At 49.2% G+C, this 21,021-nt stretch overlaps 1 long non-coding RNA gene across 1 annotated transcript in view; it reads left to right on the top strand.

The window, feature by feature from the left end:
- LOC139232941 (uncharacterized) overlaps positions 1 to 21,021 on the top strand; it is a 251,097-nt gene that overhangs the window by 226,051 nt on the left and 4,025 nt on the right. Inside the window, exon 2 of the long non-coding RNA XR_011588117.1 lies at positions 8,944 to 9,008. This is a non-coding gene — a long non-coding RNA (uncharacterized lncRNA). The remainder of the gene's footprint in view (positions 1 to 8,943; positions 9,009 to 21,021) is intronic.

Here is a 21,021-nt window from a genome sequence, read left to right as displayed (position 1 = left end):
AAGTTTCCAAACTCCTATTCCTAATGTTGGAAACAGGAAGTCTAGGCTGAGATGGGGAGGGGAATGAATAGATTGAGTGAAATGGCCCACATTGGAGTTTCCAGTTATAGATACCAGAATCCTGGTCTGAGGTCTGGGGCCTTGTTTCTCATAAGTCCAGCTCATGGTTGGTGCGAAAGGAAGATGGAGCCTTTGCCAAATACAGCGTAGCAACTTTGAAATTCACCTTATGGAGGACGTCATCATCCGCTTAGATGAGGAGTGTTGAATAAGAGGTTGGGGGAAGTCTGATTCCCACCCATTTGAGCTAATGGAACTGTTAACGTTGAGCCGTTCCCAGACACTCTATTGAGTGAAATTCAAATTCAGTGAGGGCACAAAACAGGAAGCAGTGCATCACCCGCCCGATTTTCCTTTCGGAAACTTTAATAATAGAGGCGTCCTGCCTGACCGCTTGAGGCAGCTTGCGCCACGATGAGGACAGAGGCCACTTGCCTCACTGATAGTTGTAGCCTCTCAGTTCTGGTAAGATCCATGTAAATCTTTTTTGCACCATCTCCAGTGCTTCTACATCCTGTGTTATAATATAGAGAGCAGAGCTGTACGCAGTACTCCAAGTGTGGGCTAACAAAGGTTCAGTACAAGTTTAACATAACTTCTCTGCTTTTCAATTCTATCTCTCTAGAATTTGAAATGTATTCCTCTGGAATAGAGGAATCCGCTTTGTCTCCGTGCCATGCTGGAGCAGTGAAGTAAGTCTCTCCTCACCCCACCATTGCATGGCTGAAAGTGCCAGTGATCTTGGCCCTGCGGAGGCACAGTTGTCAGTTGTCCCCGGGATGTATTTATGTTGCTACCTGCCTGTGAATAAGCAGATCCTCCTCAGCAGCCCCACGCTGCAAAGGAAAGCTGAAGAAGCACCTGACTTGGCAGGCAAAGACCATTCGCAATTCAACTAAACAAGCCCCAGAGACTGATTTCAAACTGCGATATGAAGTAGAACACAGTGTACAGTCAATAAACAACGTCTACAGCTCTAGACTTTGCTGCACAGTCACTTCCTTCACCTTCCTCTTCCTTCAGAAAATGACGATTATTTCATTTTTATCCTCATGACTGATTTCCAAACTTTATGTCTTGTACCTGATCCAAAGATGGGCCAGGATTCTCTATTTAACAGGCCACCTGCCAATAAGAGCACGTGACTGTCTGTGTCAGCAGAGCCCAGCGTAAATGTCCGACAGAATCACTGGAATCCCTACAACAACATACACGGAAGGCAAATGAGATTATGAGGGAAAGACGGAGACAGAAAGAGTGTGCATGAGGGAGACACACAGAATGATAGACAGAAAGAACAGTCAGAGAGACAGACAGAAAAGGAGAGTGAAATGGGTGTGAAAGAGAAGCAGAAAATGCAAGAGTGGTAGAGAAGGGGAAACAGAGTTTGAGAGAGGCGGAGAAAGAGAGTGATAAAGGGAAACTGAGTTTGAGAGAGACGGAGAATGAGAGAGAGTGGTGGAGAAAGGAAATGGAGTGTGAGAGAAAGGCAGAGATTCCAAGAGAGAGTGATAGTGAATGGAAATAATGAGTGAAGGTTGAGAGACATGAGGGACAGCGCATGAAAGAGACTCGGAGTGCAGTTTCTGTGTGCGAGAGATGGGGGGAACATGAGAGATAGAGTGAGAGTGAGAAAGAGTGAGAGAATGAAAATGTGATACAGGCAGAGAAACATATTGCAAGAGAGGGAATGAAACGGAATGTGGCATGTTACAGAGTGTGTGCAAGAATCGTGAGAGAGAGATTGAGAGTCAGGGAAAGGGTGTGTGCAAGTTTTGTCGAGTGTATTTATGCAAGAGAGAGTTTGAGAGACAGTAAGGTCTTGGGACGGGAGAAATTTGGCTGTTTTGCACCTCCTGTTAGCGCCTGCAGCGGGCGGTAATAGGACGCTAAGGGGTTAGCGACCGAGCGCGGAGAATTCACCGACGCCCGCGAATTTCCCTGGCAGTTTTGCGCTGGCGCTAACACTTACCACCTCGCTCTCTTGCACCCCGTAGATTGTGATGTCATCCAGTGCGCAGCACCCTGTTAGCGCCCCAGATGTAATACTCGCTCCTGTCCCCAGCAGCATCACCGGGTGTCAACAACAGCAGTAACAGGAAGCATTGTCACCTCGGCTGGCCACTTGGGGAGTGATATTTAAAGGCAGTGGTGGTCAGGTAGGGAAACCTTTATTTCTCTCCCCAGTCTGGTGCCTCCTGATTTGTTTTGACACTGTGATTCTTCAGCCCTGCGCTTTCTTAGAGTGCTTGGGGCTGTTAAGCACGTAGCACAGGTCCCGTGGCCCCACAGAGAGAACATGAGGATTGATTCCAACCATCATTGGCCCTTCCCTTTGAGCGAGGAAGAAGCCTCCAAAGACGGCAGCACTGTACTGAACAATGCTCAGCACTCTGCCGCTATCGCCCCTCTCACACACTTTAGTGCTCTAAGGGAAGTGGTAGTGCTCGATTTAGCGCGCCACTTCCCTCTTGGGGCACTAAAGCGGAAGTTCCCGGGAACAAAAATTATTTTCCGCCTGATTATACTTTTGCACTCCCTGAAAAGTTATCACCCCAAAAGGGGCGCTATGCAATGTCTAGCCCTTGGTGTCTTTAACTGGTTGTGGCATAAACAGACAAGTCAGAGAGCGTCCACATAAATCAGTATTCCTAGCACACCGGTTTGGCTCAGTTAGTGCACTCTGCCTCTGAGGCAGTGTTGTGGATTCAGGGCGGCCTCTCTCTCACACTCTCAGTCTGTCAGTGTGATACTGAGGGACTGCTGCCCTGTCAGAGGTGCCATCTTTTGGATGAAATGTTAAATTGCTGGGCCTCTGGTGGTTCAGTTGGATGTTGAAGATTTCATTTGCAGAAGAGCAGGACAGTGTCTTGTCCAACATTCCTCTTACAACCTGCACCAATAAAAATATTGCTTAAACAGTCATTCATCTCATTGCTACAAAATGGTTGCATCACTTTTTTATTCATAACAGCAATTACTCTACTTCAAAGCAACCAATTATATGTGAAGTGCTTTGCGATGTTATCAAGTGCTATATGAAGGAGTCTTCTTTCTGTCTTTAGCGAACTTGTCTAACTTGAGTTCTACCTGTCCTGGGGTCCTGTTAGGGCAGTGAAAAGGGACCTTTATTCTCCATCTTGTGCTGTACCTGTCCTGGGGGGCTGGTTAAGGCAGTGTAATGGGAGCTTTATTCTGTATCTATCTCATGCTGTACCTGTCCTGGGGCACTGATTAAGACAGTATAAAAGTGATACGTCCTTACTATACAGTATAAATGCACATGAGGCCCATGCTTGAGAGAAGGTCAGTCTGTGACCTGTCCTTTATTCCTTAGCACTCAAGTGATGAAGGTGGGTGGAGCTTCCCCTTTTATACCTGAAGGTCCAGGTTAGGAGTGTCTCCCACCTAGTGGTCATTGTTCTCACAGTGTACAACTTAGGTCAGATTATACATGGGTTACAATGCTGGTTGAATACATGACATCACCTCCCCCCAAAGTCTTATTGGGATCACAGGTTGAGTCACTCTGGTGGTTTATGCTCTCTTGTAGAGCGCCTGAGTTGGGGCTCCGGTTGTTGGGCATTGGCCTGAGTGTCTGCTGTTTACGGTGCCTCAGGCCTATCCAGACTGCCCACAGTGATTGGGCTCTCTTCCCTTTGGTTCCGGTGTGCGGTCACTTGTGGTGGAGTGAACTCTACATCGTGTTCTTCCTCTGCTTCTTCTATGGGGTTGCTGAACCTCATTTTTGTTTGATCCACGTGTTTGCGGCAGATTTGTCCATTGGTAAGTTTAACGACCAGAATCATATTTCCCTCTTTGGCAATCACAGTGCCTGCGAGCCATTTGGGCCCTGCAGCGTAGTTGAGGACAAAAACAGGATCCTTTACATCAATACATCGCACCCTCGCATTCCTGTCATGGTAGTCATATTGTGGCTGGCGCCTGCTCTCGACAATTTCTTTCATGGTGGGGTGTATAAGGGATAGCCGGGTTTTGAGCGTCCTTTTCATTAGCAGCTCTGTGGGTGGAACCCTTGTGAGTGAGTGTGGTCAGGATCTATAGGCCAACAAGAGGCGTAATAAGCGGGCTTGTAGGGAACCCCCTTGGATTATGAGCATCCCCCATTTGATTATCTGCACTGCTCGTTCTGCCTGGCCGTTTGAGGCTGGCTTGAACGGTGCCGTTCTGACATGGTTAATTCCATTGCCTGCCATGAAGTCCTGGAATTCAGTGCTTGTGAAGCACAGGCCATTGTCGCTGACCAAGACGTCTGGTAGACCGTGGGCGGCGAACATTGCCCATAGACTTTCTACCGTGGCAGAGGCTGTGCTTGAATTTAAAATGACACACTCGATCCATCTGGAGTAGGCGTCTAATACAACCAAAAACATTTTTCCCATGAAAGGACCTGCATAGTCCACATGGATGCGTGACCAAGACTTGGCGGGCCATGGCCAGGGGCTAAGGGGGGCTTCCCTGGGTGTGTTGCCCAGCTGAGCACACGTGCTGCACCTGCGAATGCAAGTTCCAGATCTGCATCTATCCCTGGCCACCAAACGTGTGACCTGGCAATTGCCTTCATCATGACAATGCCCGGGTGCTCATTGTGGAGTTCTCTGATGAACACCTCTCTGCCCATCTGGGGCATGACTACACGGTTTCCCCACAGTAGGCAATCGGCCTGAATCGAGAGTTCATCTCTGCGACTGTGAAATGGTTTAAATTCCTCAGGGCATGCCCTGTATGTGGCTGCCGAGTCCCCATTCAGGACACATTTCTTGACTAGAGACAATAGCAGGTCTCTATTTGTCCAGACTTTAACCTGACGGGCTGTCACGGGTGAGCCTTCGCTTCCGAAAGCTTCAACAGCCATAAACAGCCATGACCATCTCAGCAGCATGCTCAGTAGCCCCCTCAGTGGTGGCTAGTGGGAGCCTGCTGAGTGCATCGGCGCAGTTTTCGGTGCCCGGTCTGTGCCGAATTGTATAGTCATAGGCGGCTAACATGAGTGCCCACCTCTGTATGCGGGCCGATGCGTTTGCATTTATGGCCTTGTTGTCGGCCAAAAGGGACGTTAGGGGTTTGTGATCTGTCTCCAGCTCAAATTTCCTGCCAAACAGGTACTGGTGCATTTTCTTTACAGCATATACACATGCGAGCGCCTCCTTTTCTACCATCCCGTAACCCCTTTCTGCCTGGGACAGACTCCTGGAGGCATAAGCTACCGGCTGAACTGACCCTTGGCATTGACATGCTGCAACACACACCCGACACCATAGGACGACGCATCACACGTTAACACAAGTTTCTTACATGGGCCGTATAGTATTAACAGAATGTTGGAACATAACAAATTGCGTGCTGTATTAAAAGCCCTTTCCTGGCTGTCCCCCCAGACCCATTCGCGACCTTTGCGTAGGAGCACGTGTAGCGGCTCTAGCAGCGTGCTCAATTTGGGAAGAAAGTTTCCAAAATAGTTCAGGAGCCCCAGGAACGAACGCAGCTCCGTCATGTTACGGGGTCTGGGTGCTCTCTGGATCACTTCCGTCTTGGACGCAGTAGGTCTGATCCCGTCTGCTGCTACTCTCATCCCCAGGAATTCTACCTCTGAAGCTAGGAAGACGCACTTCGCCTTTTTCAGTCACAGCCCTACCCGGTCCAGTCTGTGTAGTACTCCTCCAGGTTGTGGAGGTGTTCTTCAGTATCGTAACCCGTGATGAGGATGTCGTCCTGAAAAACCACTGTCCCTGGAATCGACTTGAGGAGGCTTTCCATATTTCGTTGGAAGATTGCGGCGGCCGAGCGAATCCCGAATGGATATCTGTTGTACTCAAACAACTCCTTGTGTGTCGTGATGGTGGTCAGCTTCTTCGACTCACTCGCCAGCTCCTGGGTCATGTAAGCTGAGGTCAGGTCCAATTTTGAAAAATGTTTGCCACCGGATAGCGTCGCAAAGAGGTCCTCCGCTCTCGGTAGCGGGTACTGGTCTTGGAGTGGCACCTGATTGATGGTGGCCTTGTAATCACCACATATCCTGACCGACCCATCCGCCTTGAGCACCGGCACGATCGGGCTTGCCCAGTCACTGAATTCGACTGGCGAGATGATGCCTTCCCTCAGCAGGCGTTCCAATTCGCCTTCTATCTTTTCCTGCATCACGTACGGCACCGCTCTGGCCTTGTGGTGCACTGGCCTGGCGTCCGGGTTTATGTGAATCACTACCTTGGCCCCCATGAAAATGCCGACGCCGGGTTGAAATAATGAGTCAAATTTGTCCAGGATCTGTGAGCATGATACTCGTTCCACAGAGGAAATTGCATTGACATCGCCCCATTTCCAGTTCATGACAGCAAGCCAACTCCTCCCCAGTAGTGCGGGACCGTTCTCTGGGACAATCCAGAGTGGCAATCTGTTTTCCGAATCTTTGTGGGTCACGACTACCGTGGCGCTGCCTAGCACCGGAATGATCTGCTTTGTGTAAGTTCGTAGCTGTGCGTCAATCGGCGATAATTTTGGCCTCCTGGCCTTGGACGCCCATCAGGTATTGGCTGGCCCCGTGTCTAGCTCCATTGATACTGGAATGCCATTGAGGAGCACTTTCATCATTATCGGTGGCGTCCTGGTGTATGAACTGTATACGTACTCCAAATGAACTTGCTGAACTTCAGCTTCCAGCGATTTCTCCCAGCGTTCATTTCCACAATTTCTGCAGATAGTTTGCTCATCTCTGCAAACTCCGGCTGAGTGTGTGCCTCCACGCCTCCAACATGAGCTGTTGTTTGAAACAAAAGGTCCCTTGCCAGTCGATCGTCCCTGACTGCCCCTGTGACTGTCCTTGAATGCGCCATTAACAGGTGTTGATGGCCCCATTACTGGCCGCATTGTCCCTTGCAATGGCGTGAATCGCCGTTCAGCTTGCCATTGTCTCTGTCGAACTCCCCCTCTGGGTTCGACTACATGTTGGGGCATTCCCGACTGCCCCTGTCTGCCTGGAGAACTGTGTGCTGCTTTAACAATGTTGAATCTCTGTCCCAACCATTCCTTAACACAGTACCTCTCGTCTGTTCTGCTGGTGGCCATGCTCGCGTGGTTTAAATCCCAGTTTTTCGTCGCTATTGATACGTCCTTACGACACAGTATAAATGTACATGAGGCCCATGCTTGAGAGAAGGTCAGTCTGTGACCTGTCCTTTATTCCTTAGCACTCAAGTGATGAAGGTGGGTGGAGCTTCCCCTTTTATACCTGAAAGTCCAGGTTAGGGGTGTCTCCCACCTAGTGGTCATTGTTCTCACAGTGTACAACTTAGGTCAGATTATACATGGGTTACAATGCTGGTTGAATACATGACAAAAAGGACCTTTATTCCGTATCTGTCTCGTGTTGTACCTGTTCTGGGAGGGCTAGCTGGGACAGTGGAGAAGAACCTTAATTATGTTAAAACCTGGTTACATTCTAACTTTTTCCAGTTCTGACGAAGGATCATCAAACTGAAACGTTAACTCTGTTTCTCTCTCCACAGATACTGCCTGACCTGCTGAGTATTTCCAGCATTTTCTGTTTTTATTTCAGATTCCAGCAGTATTTTGCTTTTGTAACCTTTAGTCTGTATCTGTCTAATGTTGTACCTGTCCTGGGGGGCCTGTTTGGGCAATGTATAGGGACCTTTATTCTGTATCTACCTCATGTTGTACCTGCCCTTTATCTGCACACTTCGCCCCACCCATATGTCATTCATGATATCTTTGGGGTTGGGAGAAGCAATGAATTTCAAATGAATTTCACTAGATCTATAAAAGTGAAGCACTAACCATTTCAGCTCAAGGACCGTAAGAAAATTAAACAGAAATAAATACTGTCAAACCTCACCAAACGAAACACAGCATGATGTGTAAGATTTGAAACTCCTGCAGCTGTTGCATGCTCCCACTTGACTTTGTCAGAGGATAAATGTAATACATACATGACATTTTACCCAATAGGGTCTTGTACATTGTGTGGTTTTCACCCCCTATGTGCTGAATTTAATTTAATAACTGAATACAAAATAATCCCAAATCACTCCTAGGCCATATAGGCAAAGTTAGGTGTCAGCTGTGTCTCAGTGGGTAGCACCCTTGCCTGTGCGTCAGAAAGTTGTGGGTTCAAGTTCCACTCTGGGTACTTGAGCACAAAAATCTAGGCTGAAACTGCAATGCAGTAGTGAGGGAGTACTGCACTGTTGGAGGTGCCATCCTTTCATTTGAGGTGCTAAACTGAGGCCCTGTCTGCTCTCTCAGATAGATGGAAAAGATCCCACTGCACTATTTGGAAGAAGATCAGGGGGGAATTCTCCCCGGTGTCCTGGCCAATATTTATCCCTCAATCAACAGAACAAAAACAGATTATCTGGTCATTATCACATTGCTGTTTGTGGGACCTTGCTGTGCGCAGATTGGTTGCATGTGTTTCCTACATTACAACAGTGACAATGCTTCAAAAATTACTTCATTGGCTGGCTGTAAAGCGCTATGAGATGTCCTGAGGTCATGAAAGGTGCTATATAAATGCAAGTCTTTTCTTTTTTAAATCTTGAAAAGTGGCAATCCCCCTCAGGAATCCTGTGGAGGAATGGTTAAAGTCAAGCAATGATGGTGTGCTCAAGTTGATCAAAATGGCAGTAATTAACCAGGCAATATGCTGTAGTGTTCTTTTCCTTGGGGGTCATTTTGACCTGATCTGCCCGGATCGGATTGACCGCCCGTTTTACAACCCGCCCGATTTTGCTTTCCATTGAACTCAACAGAAGGTAAAATCAGAAATCAACGGGAGTATAAAATGGGCAGCCGATCGATCCCATCAGTCTCCCGTCAAGTGAAATGGCCTTCCTTGTGTTTTTGCAGGTGATCTTGTGAGACATCAGCTGTGACGTTCTGACTTTGCAAGGCGCACACCTGGTGCTTATAAGGTAAGCCTTGTCACTGCCTTAACATGAGCGCTCCAATCCAACACTCTAATATTTCATTCTTCTTTCATCACCTCAATGAACCACAAGGCTTCACAAGAATTCACTCACCTTAATTACACCTGTAAGTGGTTGTATTTGACAAGAATATACCCGGGACACAGTTCCGATGAGTGATGTTTTTAACCTCAACAATCAGGCAATTACAAGTGTCGTTTTAAAAGCTGAATCACTCATTGTTTCATCAGTTTTGTGGATCAGGCTTTACAATCACCCAGCAGCCACCTGATACACATTCCGAAACTCTACGCTGCTTTCCTTGGTTCCAAAGACTGGGCTGTAGGGACACAGTAAGAACAATGAGGTGGTCTGTTCAACAGGAAACTTGCTGTCTGCCATCCAAGTGTCCAGGATCTGTTGCTCATCGGTAATGACTTGGGCAATGAATGCGCTTAAATTGAAGCGATACTGTAACAGTCAGGTTTAAGGTACAACCATGAAAGAAAGGCTTCAAGGCCACACCCAACCAGTGTCAAAGGATCTGCAGAACAGTCCTGCATAAGTATCAAAGGACCCACAGTAAGTCTATCAAGATGATGCTAAAATTATGCTAAAATTACTGGATATCCAGCTTGACTCAGTGGTAACACTCTCACCTTGTAGTTAGAAGGTTGTGGGTTCAAGTCCCATTCCAGTAACCTGAGCCCATAATCTAGGCTGACACTCCAGTTCAGTACAGTGGTTAAAAGACATTACTGCACTTTTTTTGACAGACAGGCGTCTGTCCAGCCCTGCTCCCCCACCTGCCTGTACTGCACTTTTTTGACCGAAAGGTGACAAGCCCCGCCCCCTGTCAAGCCTCGCCCTCTCCCGGCCTGAATCATTCCATCCACGTGGTGCCATAAGCAGGACATGAGGTTCCGACTCTCTTTTCCCCCCGCCTCCCCCACCCAGCAAGCCTGGGCCCAATGGCGGCGAGGTGGGGGGCAGCCTTATGGCAGTGGGGGGAGCCCAATGGCAGCAATCCTGGGTCTGATGGCAGCGGATGGGGGGAGCCCGATGGTGGCTGGGGGGGCGGAGCGCTGATGGCAGTGGGGGGGCCAATGGCGGCGGTCCTGGGCCCGATGGCGGGTGGGGGGGTGGCGATGATGGCGGTCCTGGGCCCGATGGCGGGTGGGGGGGTGGCGATGATGGTGGTCCTGGGCCCGATGGCGGGTGGGGGGGTGGTGATGATGGCGGTCCTGGGCCCGATGGCGGGTGGGGGGGTGGTGATGATGGTGGTCCTGGGCCCGATGGCGGGTGGGGGGGTGGCGATGATGGCGGTCCTGGGCCCGATGGCGGGGGAAGCGAAGGCGTTAGTCCTGGGCCCGATGGCGAGAGAGAGGCTGGGAGGGGGAGGAGATGGGGAGCGAGGCTGGGGATGGGGCAGGGGAGGCGAGAGACTGGGGGGAGAGAGAGAGGCTCGGCGGGGGAGGAGAGAGGGCGAGAGGCTGTGGGGGGGGAAGGGGAGGGGAGAGGCTCAACGGGGGGGGGGGGGGGAGAGAGAGGCTTGGGGGAGAGAGAGGGAGGCTGGGAGAGAAAGAGAGAGAGGCTGGGGGAGAGAGAGGCTGGGGGAAGGGAGAGAGAGGCTTGGGGGAGAGAGAGGGAGAGGCTGGGGGAGAGAGAGGCTGAGGGAGAGAGAGGCTGGGGGAAGAGGGAAAGGCTGGGGAGAGAGAGAGGCTGGGGGAGAGAGAGAGAGAGGCTGGGGAGAGAGAGAGGCTGGGGGAGAGAGAGAGAGAGGCTGGGGAGAGAGAGAGATTGGGGGAGAGAGAGGCTGGGGGAAGAGGGAAAGGCTGGGGAGAGAGAGAGGCTGGGGGAGAGAGAGAGAGAGGCTGGGGAGAGAGAGAGGTTCGGGGAGAGAGAGAGAGAGGCTGGGGAGAGAGAGAGGCTGGGGGAGAGAGAGAGAGAGGCTGGGGAGAGAGAGAGGCTGGGGGAGAGAGAAGCTGAGGGAAGAGGGAAAGGCTGGGGAGAGAGAGAGGCTGGGGGAGAGAGAGAGAGAGGCTGGGGAGAGAGAGAGGCTGGGGGATAGAGAGAGAGAGGCTGGGGGAGAGAGAGAGAGAGGCTGGGGAAGAGAGAGAGAGAGGCTGGGGGAGAGAGGCTGAGGGAGAGAGAGGGAGGCTGGGGGAGAGAGAGAGAGAGGCTGGGGGAAGAAAGAGACTGGGAGGGAGAGAGAGAGAGATACATGTGGGGGAGAGGGGAGGTCAGAGGGGAGAGAGGGAACTCAAGGAAGACAGATCACGTTCTTCCAATCCCCTACAAGGGACATCGTTGGAGTGGATGATATCCAGAAGTCACGACATTGTCACTATTCACTTCATACCCAATAAACCTATTAACAATCCGTACAAAATGCCCCATCTATGGTGGGGTGTGGGGGGGCGGGGGGGGGAGATACACTTGCGCTAGGATAAGGCACTTTGGCTGGGGGAGGGTTGCACTTGGACTGGGTAAGGCACTTCGGCTGGGGGAGGCACGCACTTGGACTGGGGTAAGACACTTCGGCTGGGGGAGGCATGCACTTGGACTGGGGTAAGGCACTTCGGCTGGGGGAGGGATATACTTGGACTCGGGTAAGGCACTTTGGCTGGGGGAGGGATATACTTGGACTCGGGTAAGGCACTTTGGCTGGCCCTTGCTGTCTTCTGGGAGCCGTCCTCTGTCACTTCAGGAAGTCAAAGTGGATCGAGTTACAATTTGCAAAGTCAGTGAGACCTTGGGATGGTGGTTCCAGTGAAACATTCCTGTGAAACTTCAGGGTGTGGCTTATCCTCCAAGGGGACCAATCAGAAACAAAGGTTGGAGCAGGTTGGCCATTTTGGCAGTACAAATGAACGTTCCTTAAACCGAGGCCCTGTCTGTTCTCTCAGCTGGATGTAAAAGATCCCGTGGCACTATTTCGAAGAAGAGCAGGGGAGTTATCCGCGGTGTCCTGGCCAATATTTATCCCTCAAATAGTATCACTACAAAACAGATTATCTGGTCATTTTTTCAGTGCTGTTTGTGGGATCTTGCTGTGTGCAAATGGGCTGCTCCTACATTACAACAGTGACTACACTTATAAAGTACTTAATTGACTGTAAAACGCTTTGGGACGTAATGAGAGCGTGGAAGGCGCTATATAAATGCACATTTTTTCTTTACTTGGAGTAGTACAATGGGAAGATAGGATGTACAAATACTTTCTTTAAATACTTTATTTCTCTCTTGAAAAGCCTTTCACTGTCTTCTAAACTGTTTTCTAAGTCAACGTCATCCATCCACAAGCTCTGAGGTAACTTTCCTGATCCCAGCGGAATTGAATTGGCCAAAATGGCTCAACATGGACTAATTAACAATAATTTGGATGCTAACTTCCTCTCCCAGCCTACTCCCGGTGATGTGTGTCAATTGACAACACCTTAGGCTGACTTAGAACCAATTGCAACTTTGGAAGAGAAGGCTAAGGATATGAAGTTCAACTTTGGCATCTGAATGCAATTTAGATAGTCTGAAGCAAAATTCTAGTGTGAACCTGGACTTGTCTCAATTGGTCCATCTCTCTCAAGTCAACTTCAGGTATCTTCAGATACCAGATCTTCAGATACCTGAAGTAGTCAGACCCAACATTGGATTCTGGCCGGTGACAAAGACTCAAAACGCAACTTACATTCCTCTGTTATTACAAGTTGCATGCACGTGCAGGAAGCGACACTGACACACACAGTCCCACGGGTGAATGAATGAATGATCAGCTTTCATCCTGAGGTAAAATGAAACTAAAGAGAGCACCTTGGCCTGGATTGCATAAAGCATCATTGTAGAGTTTGGAGCACTTTCAGCTTCCGTCAACCTGTCAAGATTAACACAGATGTCAGGGAGTGGTAAGAAAAGTGATGAATAAGTCAGTAATTGTTCAGATCCACCTCCTTATTTTAAAATAGGGTCCCAGCTGGAGCATTAGCCTGTCTTTCTCTTTCAGGAGCTGACTGACTGCCATATGCTTGATCGATCCTTGGCCCCCTCCTGTTTCTCATCTACATGCTGCCCCTCGGTTACATCATCCGGAAACACAATGTCAGGTTGCACATATACGCTAATGACACCCAGCTCTACCTCACCACCACCTCTCATGACCTCTCCACTGTCTTTGATTTGTCACACTGTTTGTCGAAATCCAGTACTGGATGAGCAGAAATTTCCTCCAACTAAATGTTGGGAAGACCGAAGCCATTGTCTTCGGTCTCTGCCACAAATACTGCTTCCTAGTCACTGACTCCATCCCTCTTCTTGGCCACAGTCTGAGGCTGAACCAGACTGTTCGCAACGTCGCTGTCCTATTTGTTCCTGAGTTGAGCTTCCGACCGCATATCCTCTCCATCACCAAAACCACCAATCGCCCATCTCCGCCCCAGCCTCATTTCATCTGCTGCTGCAACCCTCATCCATGCCTTTGTTAGCTCTAAACTCAACTATTGCAACGCTCTCCTAGCTGGCCTCCCACCTTGAATCCTCCATAAACTTGAGCTCATCCAAAACTCTGCTGCCCTTATCTTAACTCACTCCAAGTCCCATTCACCCATCACACCTGTGCTCGTTGGCCTACATTGGCTCCTGATCCGGCTTGATTTTAAAATTCTCATCCTTGTTTTCAAATCCCTCCATGGCCTCACACCTCCTTATCCCTGTAACTTCCTACAGCCCTACAACCCTCTGAGATTTCTGTGCACCTCCAATTCTGGCCTCTTGCGCATCCTCGATTTTCATCATTCCGTCATTGGCGGCCGTGCCTTCAGCTGCCACGATCCTAAGCTCTGGAATTCCCTCAATAAACCTCTCTACCATGCTCTTCTTCTTTAAGGTGCTCCTTAAAATCTACTAAGACTAAGCTATTGGTCACCTGTCCTAATATCTACTTATGTGGCTCAGTATCAAATTGTGTTTGATAACGCTTCTATGAAGTGCTTTGGGATGTTTTACTATGTTAAAGGTGCTATACAAATGGCAATTGTTGTTGTTTTATCTCAACACTGGACTCGGTGGTCTAGTTCACTGTTATAAACTAGGTGGTCCTTCCAGTGGATGTTTGTAGTGTGTGTGTGAAAGGACCCAGGCTCTTTCCCTTGTGAACACATCACCCTACAAAACAACAGTAGCTGCATTTCAGAAGTAAGTTGTGTGAAGTGCTTTGTGACACTTCTCAGGAATGTGATCCCAGTGCTCTACAAATGTAAGTCTTTTCTCTTTTCCTCTGTATCTAACACGTGTGCTGTCTCTGATCTGAGGCTGCATGATGGTCTAGCGTTACCATGACCGTACTCTTCAGTGTAGACATTCGGATGCGTGGCTGTGGCGAGGTACCTTGTTCCTGACTGTCTGTTCTTTGATCAACGGAGAGAAAATCGTGTGAACTGGATCTGTGATTTTTTGACACCAGCTAGCGGTATGCAAAATAACGCTATTGACTCTGAAATCTACCCTTGTGTCTAGCCCACGTTATACTTGGCCATGGAGAAGGCTTTACCTTGTATCTAGCCCATGCTATACTTGTCCATGGAGAAGGCATTACCTTGTATCTAGCCCACACTATACTTGTCCATGGAGAAGGCATTACCTTGTTTCTAGCCCACACTATACTTGTCCATGGAGAAGGCTTTACCTTGTATCTAGCCCACACTATACTTGTCCATGAAGAAGGCTTTACCTTGTATCTAGCCCACACTATACTTGTCCATGGAGAAGGCTTTACCTTGTATCTAGCCCATACTATACTTGATCTTGGAGAAGGCTTTACCCTGTATCTAGCCCACACTATACTTGTCTATGGAGAAGGCATTACCTTGTATCTAGCCCACACTATACTTGTCCATGGAGAAGGCATTACCTTGTATCTAGCCCACACTATACTTGTCCATGGAGAAGGCTTTACCCTGTATCTAGCCCATACTATACTTGATCTTGGAGAAGGCTTTACCCTGTATCTAGCCCACACTATACTTGTCCATGGAGAAGGCTTTACCTTGTATCTAGCCCACACTATACTTGTCCATGGAGAAGGCATTACCTTGTATCTAGCCCACACTATACTTGGCCATGGAGAAGGCTTTACCTTGTATCTAGCCCACACTATACTTGTTCATGGAGAAGGCATTACCTTGTATCTAGCCCACACTATACTTGGCCATGGAGAAGGCTTTACCTTGTATCTAGCCCATACTATACTTGATCTTGGAGAAGGCTTTACCTTGTATCTAGCCCACACTATATTTGTCCATGGAGAAGGTTTTACCTTGTATCTAGCCCATACTATACTTGATCTTGGAGAAGGCTTTACCTTGTATCTAGCCCATACTATACTTGATCTTGGAGAAGGCTTTACCTTGTATCTAGCCCACACTATACTTGTCCATGGAGAAGGCTTTACCCTGTATCTAGCCCACACTATAGTCCATGGAGAAGGCTTTACCTTGTATCTAGCCCACACTATACTTGTCCATGGAGAAGGCATTACCTTGTATCTAGCCCACACTATACTTGTCCATGGATAAGGCATTACCTTGTATCTAGCCCACACGATACTTGTCCATGGAGAAGGCATTACCTTGTATCTAGCCCACACTATACTTGTCCATGGAGAAGGCATTACCTTGTATCTAGCCCACACTATACTTGTCCATGGATAAGGCATTACCTTGTATCTAGCCCACACGATACTTGTCCATGGAGAAGGCATTACCTTGTATCTAGCCCATACTATACTTGTCCATGGAGAAGGCATTACCTTGTATCTAGCCCACACTATATTTGTCCATGGAGAAGGCATTACCTTGTATCTAGCCCACACTATACTTGTCCATGGATAAGGCATTACCTTGTATCTAGCCCACACGATACTTGTCCATGGAGAAGGCATTACCTTGTATCTAGCCCACACTATACTTGTCCATGGAGAAGGCATTACCTTGTATCTAGCCCACACTATACTTGTCCATGGAGAAGGCTTTACCCTGTATCTAGCCCACACTATACTTGTCCATGGAGAAGGCATTACCTTGTATCTAGCCCACACTATACTTGATCTTGGAGAAGGCTTTACCTTGTATCTAGCCCACACTATACTTGTCCATGGAGAAGGCTTTACCCTGTATCTAGCCCACACTATACTTGTCCATGGATAAGGCATTACCTTGTATCTAGCCCACACTATACTTGATCTTGGAGAAGGCTTTACCTTGTATCTAGCCCACACGATACTTGTCCATGGAGAAGGCTTTACCCTGAATCTAGCCCACACTATACTTGTCCATGGAGAAGGCATTACCTTGTATTTAGCCCACACTATACTTGATCTTGGAGAAGGCTTTACCCTGTATCTAGCCCACATTTTTTTTGTCCATGGAGAAAGCATTACCTTGTATCTAGCCCACGCTATACTTGATCTTGGAGAAGGCTTTATCTTGTATCTAGCCCACGCTAAACTTGGCCACGGAGAAAGCTTTACCTTGAATCTCGCCCACGCTATACCCAACCATGTATAAACGCTCAGTAAAATCACTCTGACTGATATTTGCAAGGCGCAGGCCATGATACAGATGAGATTCCACAGATACAGAAGCTCTTTGCTACATGTGTGTGCAGGATTAACTACTTCGCTTATTGCCAAGAAGTGAATGAAGGTGCCTGAGCTGTTGCGGTTGGGTTGTGAGTTTATTATTTGCACTGAGTTTATTATTTTCATAGGTGACGGCACAATGCCTTTCCCTTGAGTCTGGCAACAACCTAAAGCTGTCGGAGGAGACAAGGAAGCCTTATTTATTTCAACTATGCATCCTTCCCGAATGTTCTGATGACGGTAATAGGCAAATCACTCCGTGCATGTAAAAGAGATGCTAATGGATCCTGAGGGTGGGGGATGGGCGGGTGAGTGTGATTGGTTTAAAACTAAAACAGCTGTGTCCTTCTATCATCAGTGAACATGCAGCTGTAACCATGGCAACTCCTTTGTCATTGCCTCAGCTAAGAATTATGGGGTGTTAGCAGCACAAAAATAAAATGTCACTGGCGCTACGCAGCCAACACACAAAAATGTCAGACACATTAAGTGAATTTCACAGTGACAAAGGTTGCTTTTCTTTACTGTTTGCACTCGTGTTTGGGTAGGATGGAAGATTGGGCCTGCAGCTACAATGGAGGCCAGACAGTGAACACACTTTCTCCATCTTTCGAAGTGGTGTCAGCCTCGGCTCAGTGGGTAGCCCTCTTACCTCGGAGTCAGAAAGGTTGTGGGATCAAGTCCCACTCCAGAGCCTTGAGTACATCAACTTGGCTGATGCTTCAATGCAGTACTGAGGGAGTGCTGCACTGTCGGAGGTGCCTTCTTTCAGATGAGAAGTTAAACCGAGGCCTGGTCTGCCCTCTCAGGTGGGTGTAAAAGATCCCATGACAATATTTTTTGAAGAAGAGCTGGGGAGTTTTCCCGATGTCCTGGTCAATATTTATCCTTCAACCAACATCACTATATCAGATTATCTAGTCATTATGACATTGCTGTTTGTGGGAGCTTGCTGTGCACAAATTGGCTACTCTGTGTCCTACGTTACAACAGTGACTACACTTCAGAAGTACTTCATTGGTTATAAAGTGCTTTGGGATGTCCTGAGGATGTGAAAGGTGCTATACAAATGTTCTTTTTTCTTTTTAAAGAAAAGCAGAACACCAAGATCTGACAGCAATGGCTAGAGATACATGCCAACTGTTGGGACTGTGGCTTACAGCTTTGCAGATGCCTCCTGGTGCGCACCTATGCGGCTTGCAAAAAGCAGAAAGCTCAGATCCCCTTCCGTTGTTCCATCAGCACAGGCACCATCTGAGCCTATTGCTACATTGGAGGACACAGTAAGGCCCATTCGATATTCAACACGTAATCATGAACCTGGGTGTGTTAAAGCTTTGGGCTACTTCTCAAGCAATAATTGAAGGGATGTTTCAGTTAGCACTGATAACCGAGGTCACTGTTTAATTTGCAAGGTGCTCTGTCTGCAGCTTCTCGAGGCTTGAGTCAGTTTGTCCAGTGAGTTAGTGAGCCAGACAGTCCAGCTAGGTCCCAGATTCCATCCCTGGTTTTGGGCACAGTTACCAAAGTGGGTGCTAGAGTTCTACAATTGGCCTCGGTGTCACATGGCTGTGGGTGGGGTGGGGGAGTTGTGTCTCTGGAAGTGCCTGAGTGGTCTTCGGAGTGGCCGGACTCTTCCTCTTCCTCTTATGATGTGAATGCACAGCCTTGTTGAGCTCTACAGACAGTGACATTTTCCCTTGAAGAAATAGCAGCTGATTGTAAGGGCATTGCAATGCTTTGAGAAAGCACAAGAAACGGACACAATGTATGATGAGCCTTGCCCAGCCTTCACCAATCTTCTCTTGCCAGCTCACTCCAACCTCACCATCTCCCAAAGCCTCTCCTGCCTGCCTATTATCTTAGAATCTTAGAACATAGAACGAGGCCAATTGTGCCTTTGCCGAATGTTTGTAAGAGCGATCCAGCTAGTCCCGCTGCCCTGCTATTTCCCCACTGCCCTGCAAATTTCTTCATTTTCACATATATATCCAATTCCCCTTTGAGAGTCACTCTTCAATCAGCTTTTCAGACAGTACATTCTAGACCATAACAACTTGCTGCATTAAAAATAATTCTCTTCAACTCCCCTCTGGTTCTTTTGCCGATTGTCTTAAAGATGTAACCTCTGGTTCCTGACCCTCCTGCTAGTGGAAACGGAATCGAATAGACTCGGTTGTCAGTATAGGTTTTCCTGTTCTAGTTGCAGTTCTCGGTCAATGGGTGTGTGCCACCTCATTTTTGCAGGGCGAGAACACCTTGTTAAAGGAAATGTGACGGTGTGGACTCAGCTTTTCCCCCAATATGACTGTATGCAGCTCAGGATGATGAGAGCTACAGGCCTGTTGTCTCTTTCAACAAATGGACCTTCAAGATTAGCAGAAAGCTTTGTGGCAGCCTGATGTGAATTCACAAAGTGGGTGTGAGTTAAGGTGGTGCTTCACTGTTTGTAGAGATTCTCCTCTGTAAACTTGAATTTCCTTGACACCCAGAAAGAGTATGACTGCTGATGGGGTGAGTGCAGGCCCTACCATTGGTGCAGAAGTGCACTGGGAACATGGGCCCAAGTTTTGGCCTCAGTTGCTCCTGATTTTTTGGAGCAACTGATGTAGAACGGAGTATCTTAGAAATTCAAATTCTCAGCATTTAGTTTGCTCCAGTTCTAGTCAGTTAGAACAGTTTCACTTTGGAACAGAATTTTTTTTTCAAAAGGGGGCGTGTCCGGACACTTACGCCTGTTTTCAAAGTTTCGGCAGTGAAAACTTGCTCCAAACTAACTTAGAATGGAGTAAGTGAAGATTTTTGTACATTCGAAAAAACCTTGTCTACACTTTAGAAAATCAGGCGTAGGTTACAAATCAGGCATAGGAACTGGGGGTGGGGGGGGGGGGGGTTTAAAGGGAAGTTTACAAACATTAAACACTTCAGTTTTACAAATAAAGAGCCATCATCAATAATAAATGATAAAAACATCAATAAATCAACCAATAAATCAATCAAAAAAAATTAGTAAGAAATTATTTTTTTTAAATCAGTAAATAAAACATTTTCTACTTAACGACTGCAGCACCGGGAGCCCTCCAACAGCATGCTGAGATGCTCCCCCCCCCCCCCCCCCCACCCACCCCAGTGTGTCTCTGTCAGCGTCTCTATCTCTCTGTCTGTCTGTCTGTCTGTGTCTCTCACTCTCTGTCTGTTAGTGTCTGTGTTTCTGACAGCGAGGGGAGGGGGGTAGAGGGAGAGGGGGGGGCAGGGGGAGGGGAGGGAGGGAAGGTGAGAGATGGGGGAGAAGGGGGAGGGAATGGGGAGAAGGGGGAGGGAAGGGGCAGAGAGAAGGGGGGAGGAGAAGGGGGAGGAGAAGGGGGAGGAGAAGGGGGAGGAGAAGGGGGAGGAGAAGGGGGAGGAGAAGGGGGAGGAGAAGGGGGAGGGGGAGGAGAAGGGGGGAGGAGAAGGGGGTAGGAGAAGTGGAAGGGGGAGGAAAAGGGGAGAGGGGGGGAGGAAAAGGGGAGAGGGGGGGAGGAGAAGGGGAGGGGGGGAGGAGAAGGGGAGAGGGGGGGAGGAGAAGAGGAGAGGGGGGGAGAAGGGGAGAGGGGGGGAGAAGGGGAGAGGGGGGGAGAAGGGGAGAGGGGGGGGAGAGGGGGGGAGGAGAAGGGGAAGGGGGGAGGAGAAGGGGAAGGGGGGAGGAGAAGGGGAAGGTGGGAAGGGGAAGGAGGAGAAGGGGAAGTGGGGGAGGAGAAGGGGAAGTGGGGAGGAGAAGGGGAGGGGGGGAGGAGAAGGGGAAGGGGGGAGGAGAAGGGGAAGGGGGGAGGAGAAGGGGAAGGGGAAGGGGGGGGAGAAGGGGAAGGGGAAGGGGGGAGGAGAAGGAGGGGGAGGAGAAGGGGGAAAAGGGGGAGGAGAAGGGGAAGGGGGGAGGACAAGGGGAAGGGGGGAGGACAAGGGGAAGGGAGGAGGATAAGGGGAAGGGGAAGGGGGGAGAAGAAGGGGAAGGGGGGAGAAGGGGAAGGGGAAGGGGGGAGAAGAAGGGGAAGGGGGGAGGAGAGGGGGAAGGGGGAGGAGAAGGGGAAGGGGGAGGAGAAGGGGAAGGGGGGAGGAGAAGGGGAAGGGGGGAGAAGAAGGGGAAGGGGGGGAGGAGAGGGGAAGGGGAAGGGGAGAGGGGAAGGGGGGAGGAGAGGGGGAGGAGAAGGGGAAGGGGAAGGGGGGAGGAGGGAAGCGGGGACGGGGGGAGGAGGGAAGGGGAGGAGGGAAGGGGGGAGGGGGAGGAGGGAAGGGGAGAGGAGGGGGAGGGGAAGGGGAAGGTGGGAGGAGGGGGAGGGGAAGGGGAAGGGGGAGGATAAGGGGAAGGGGGGAGGAGAAGGGGAAGGGGGAGGAGAAGGGGGGGAGGAGGGGGAG

The sequence above is a fragment of the Pristiophorus japonicus genome, chromosome 20 (genome assembly GCF_044704955.1).
Source record: "Pristiophorus japonicus isolate sPriJap1 chromosome 20, sPriJap1.hap1, whole genome shotgun sequence".
Taxonomy (NCBI): Eukaryota; Metazoa; Chordata; class Chondrichthyes; family Pristiophoridae; genus Pristiophorus; species Pristiophorus japonicus.
The sequence above is the reverse complement of the archived record's forward strand: the minus strand, read 5'-3'. Positions and strand labels throughout refer to the sequence as shown.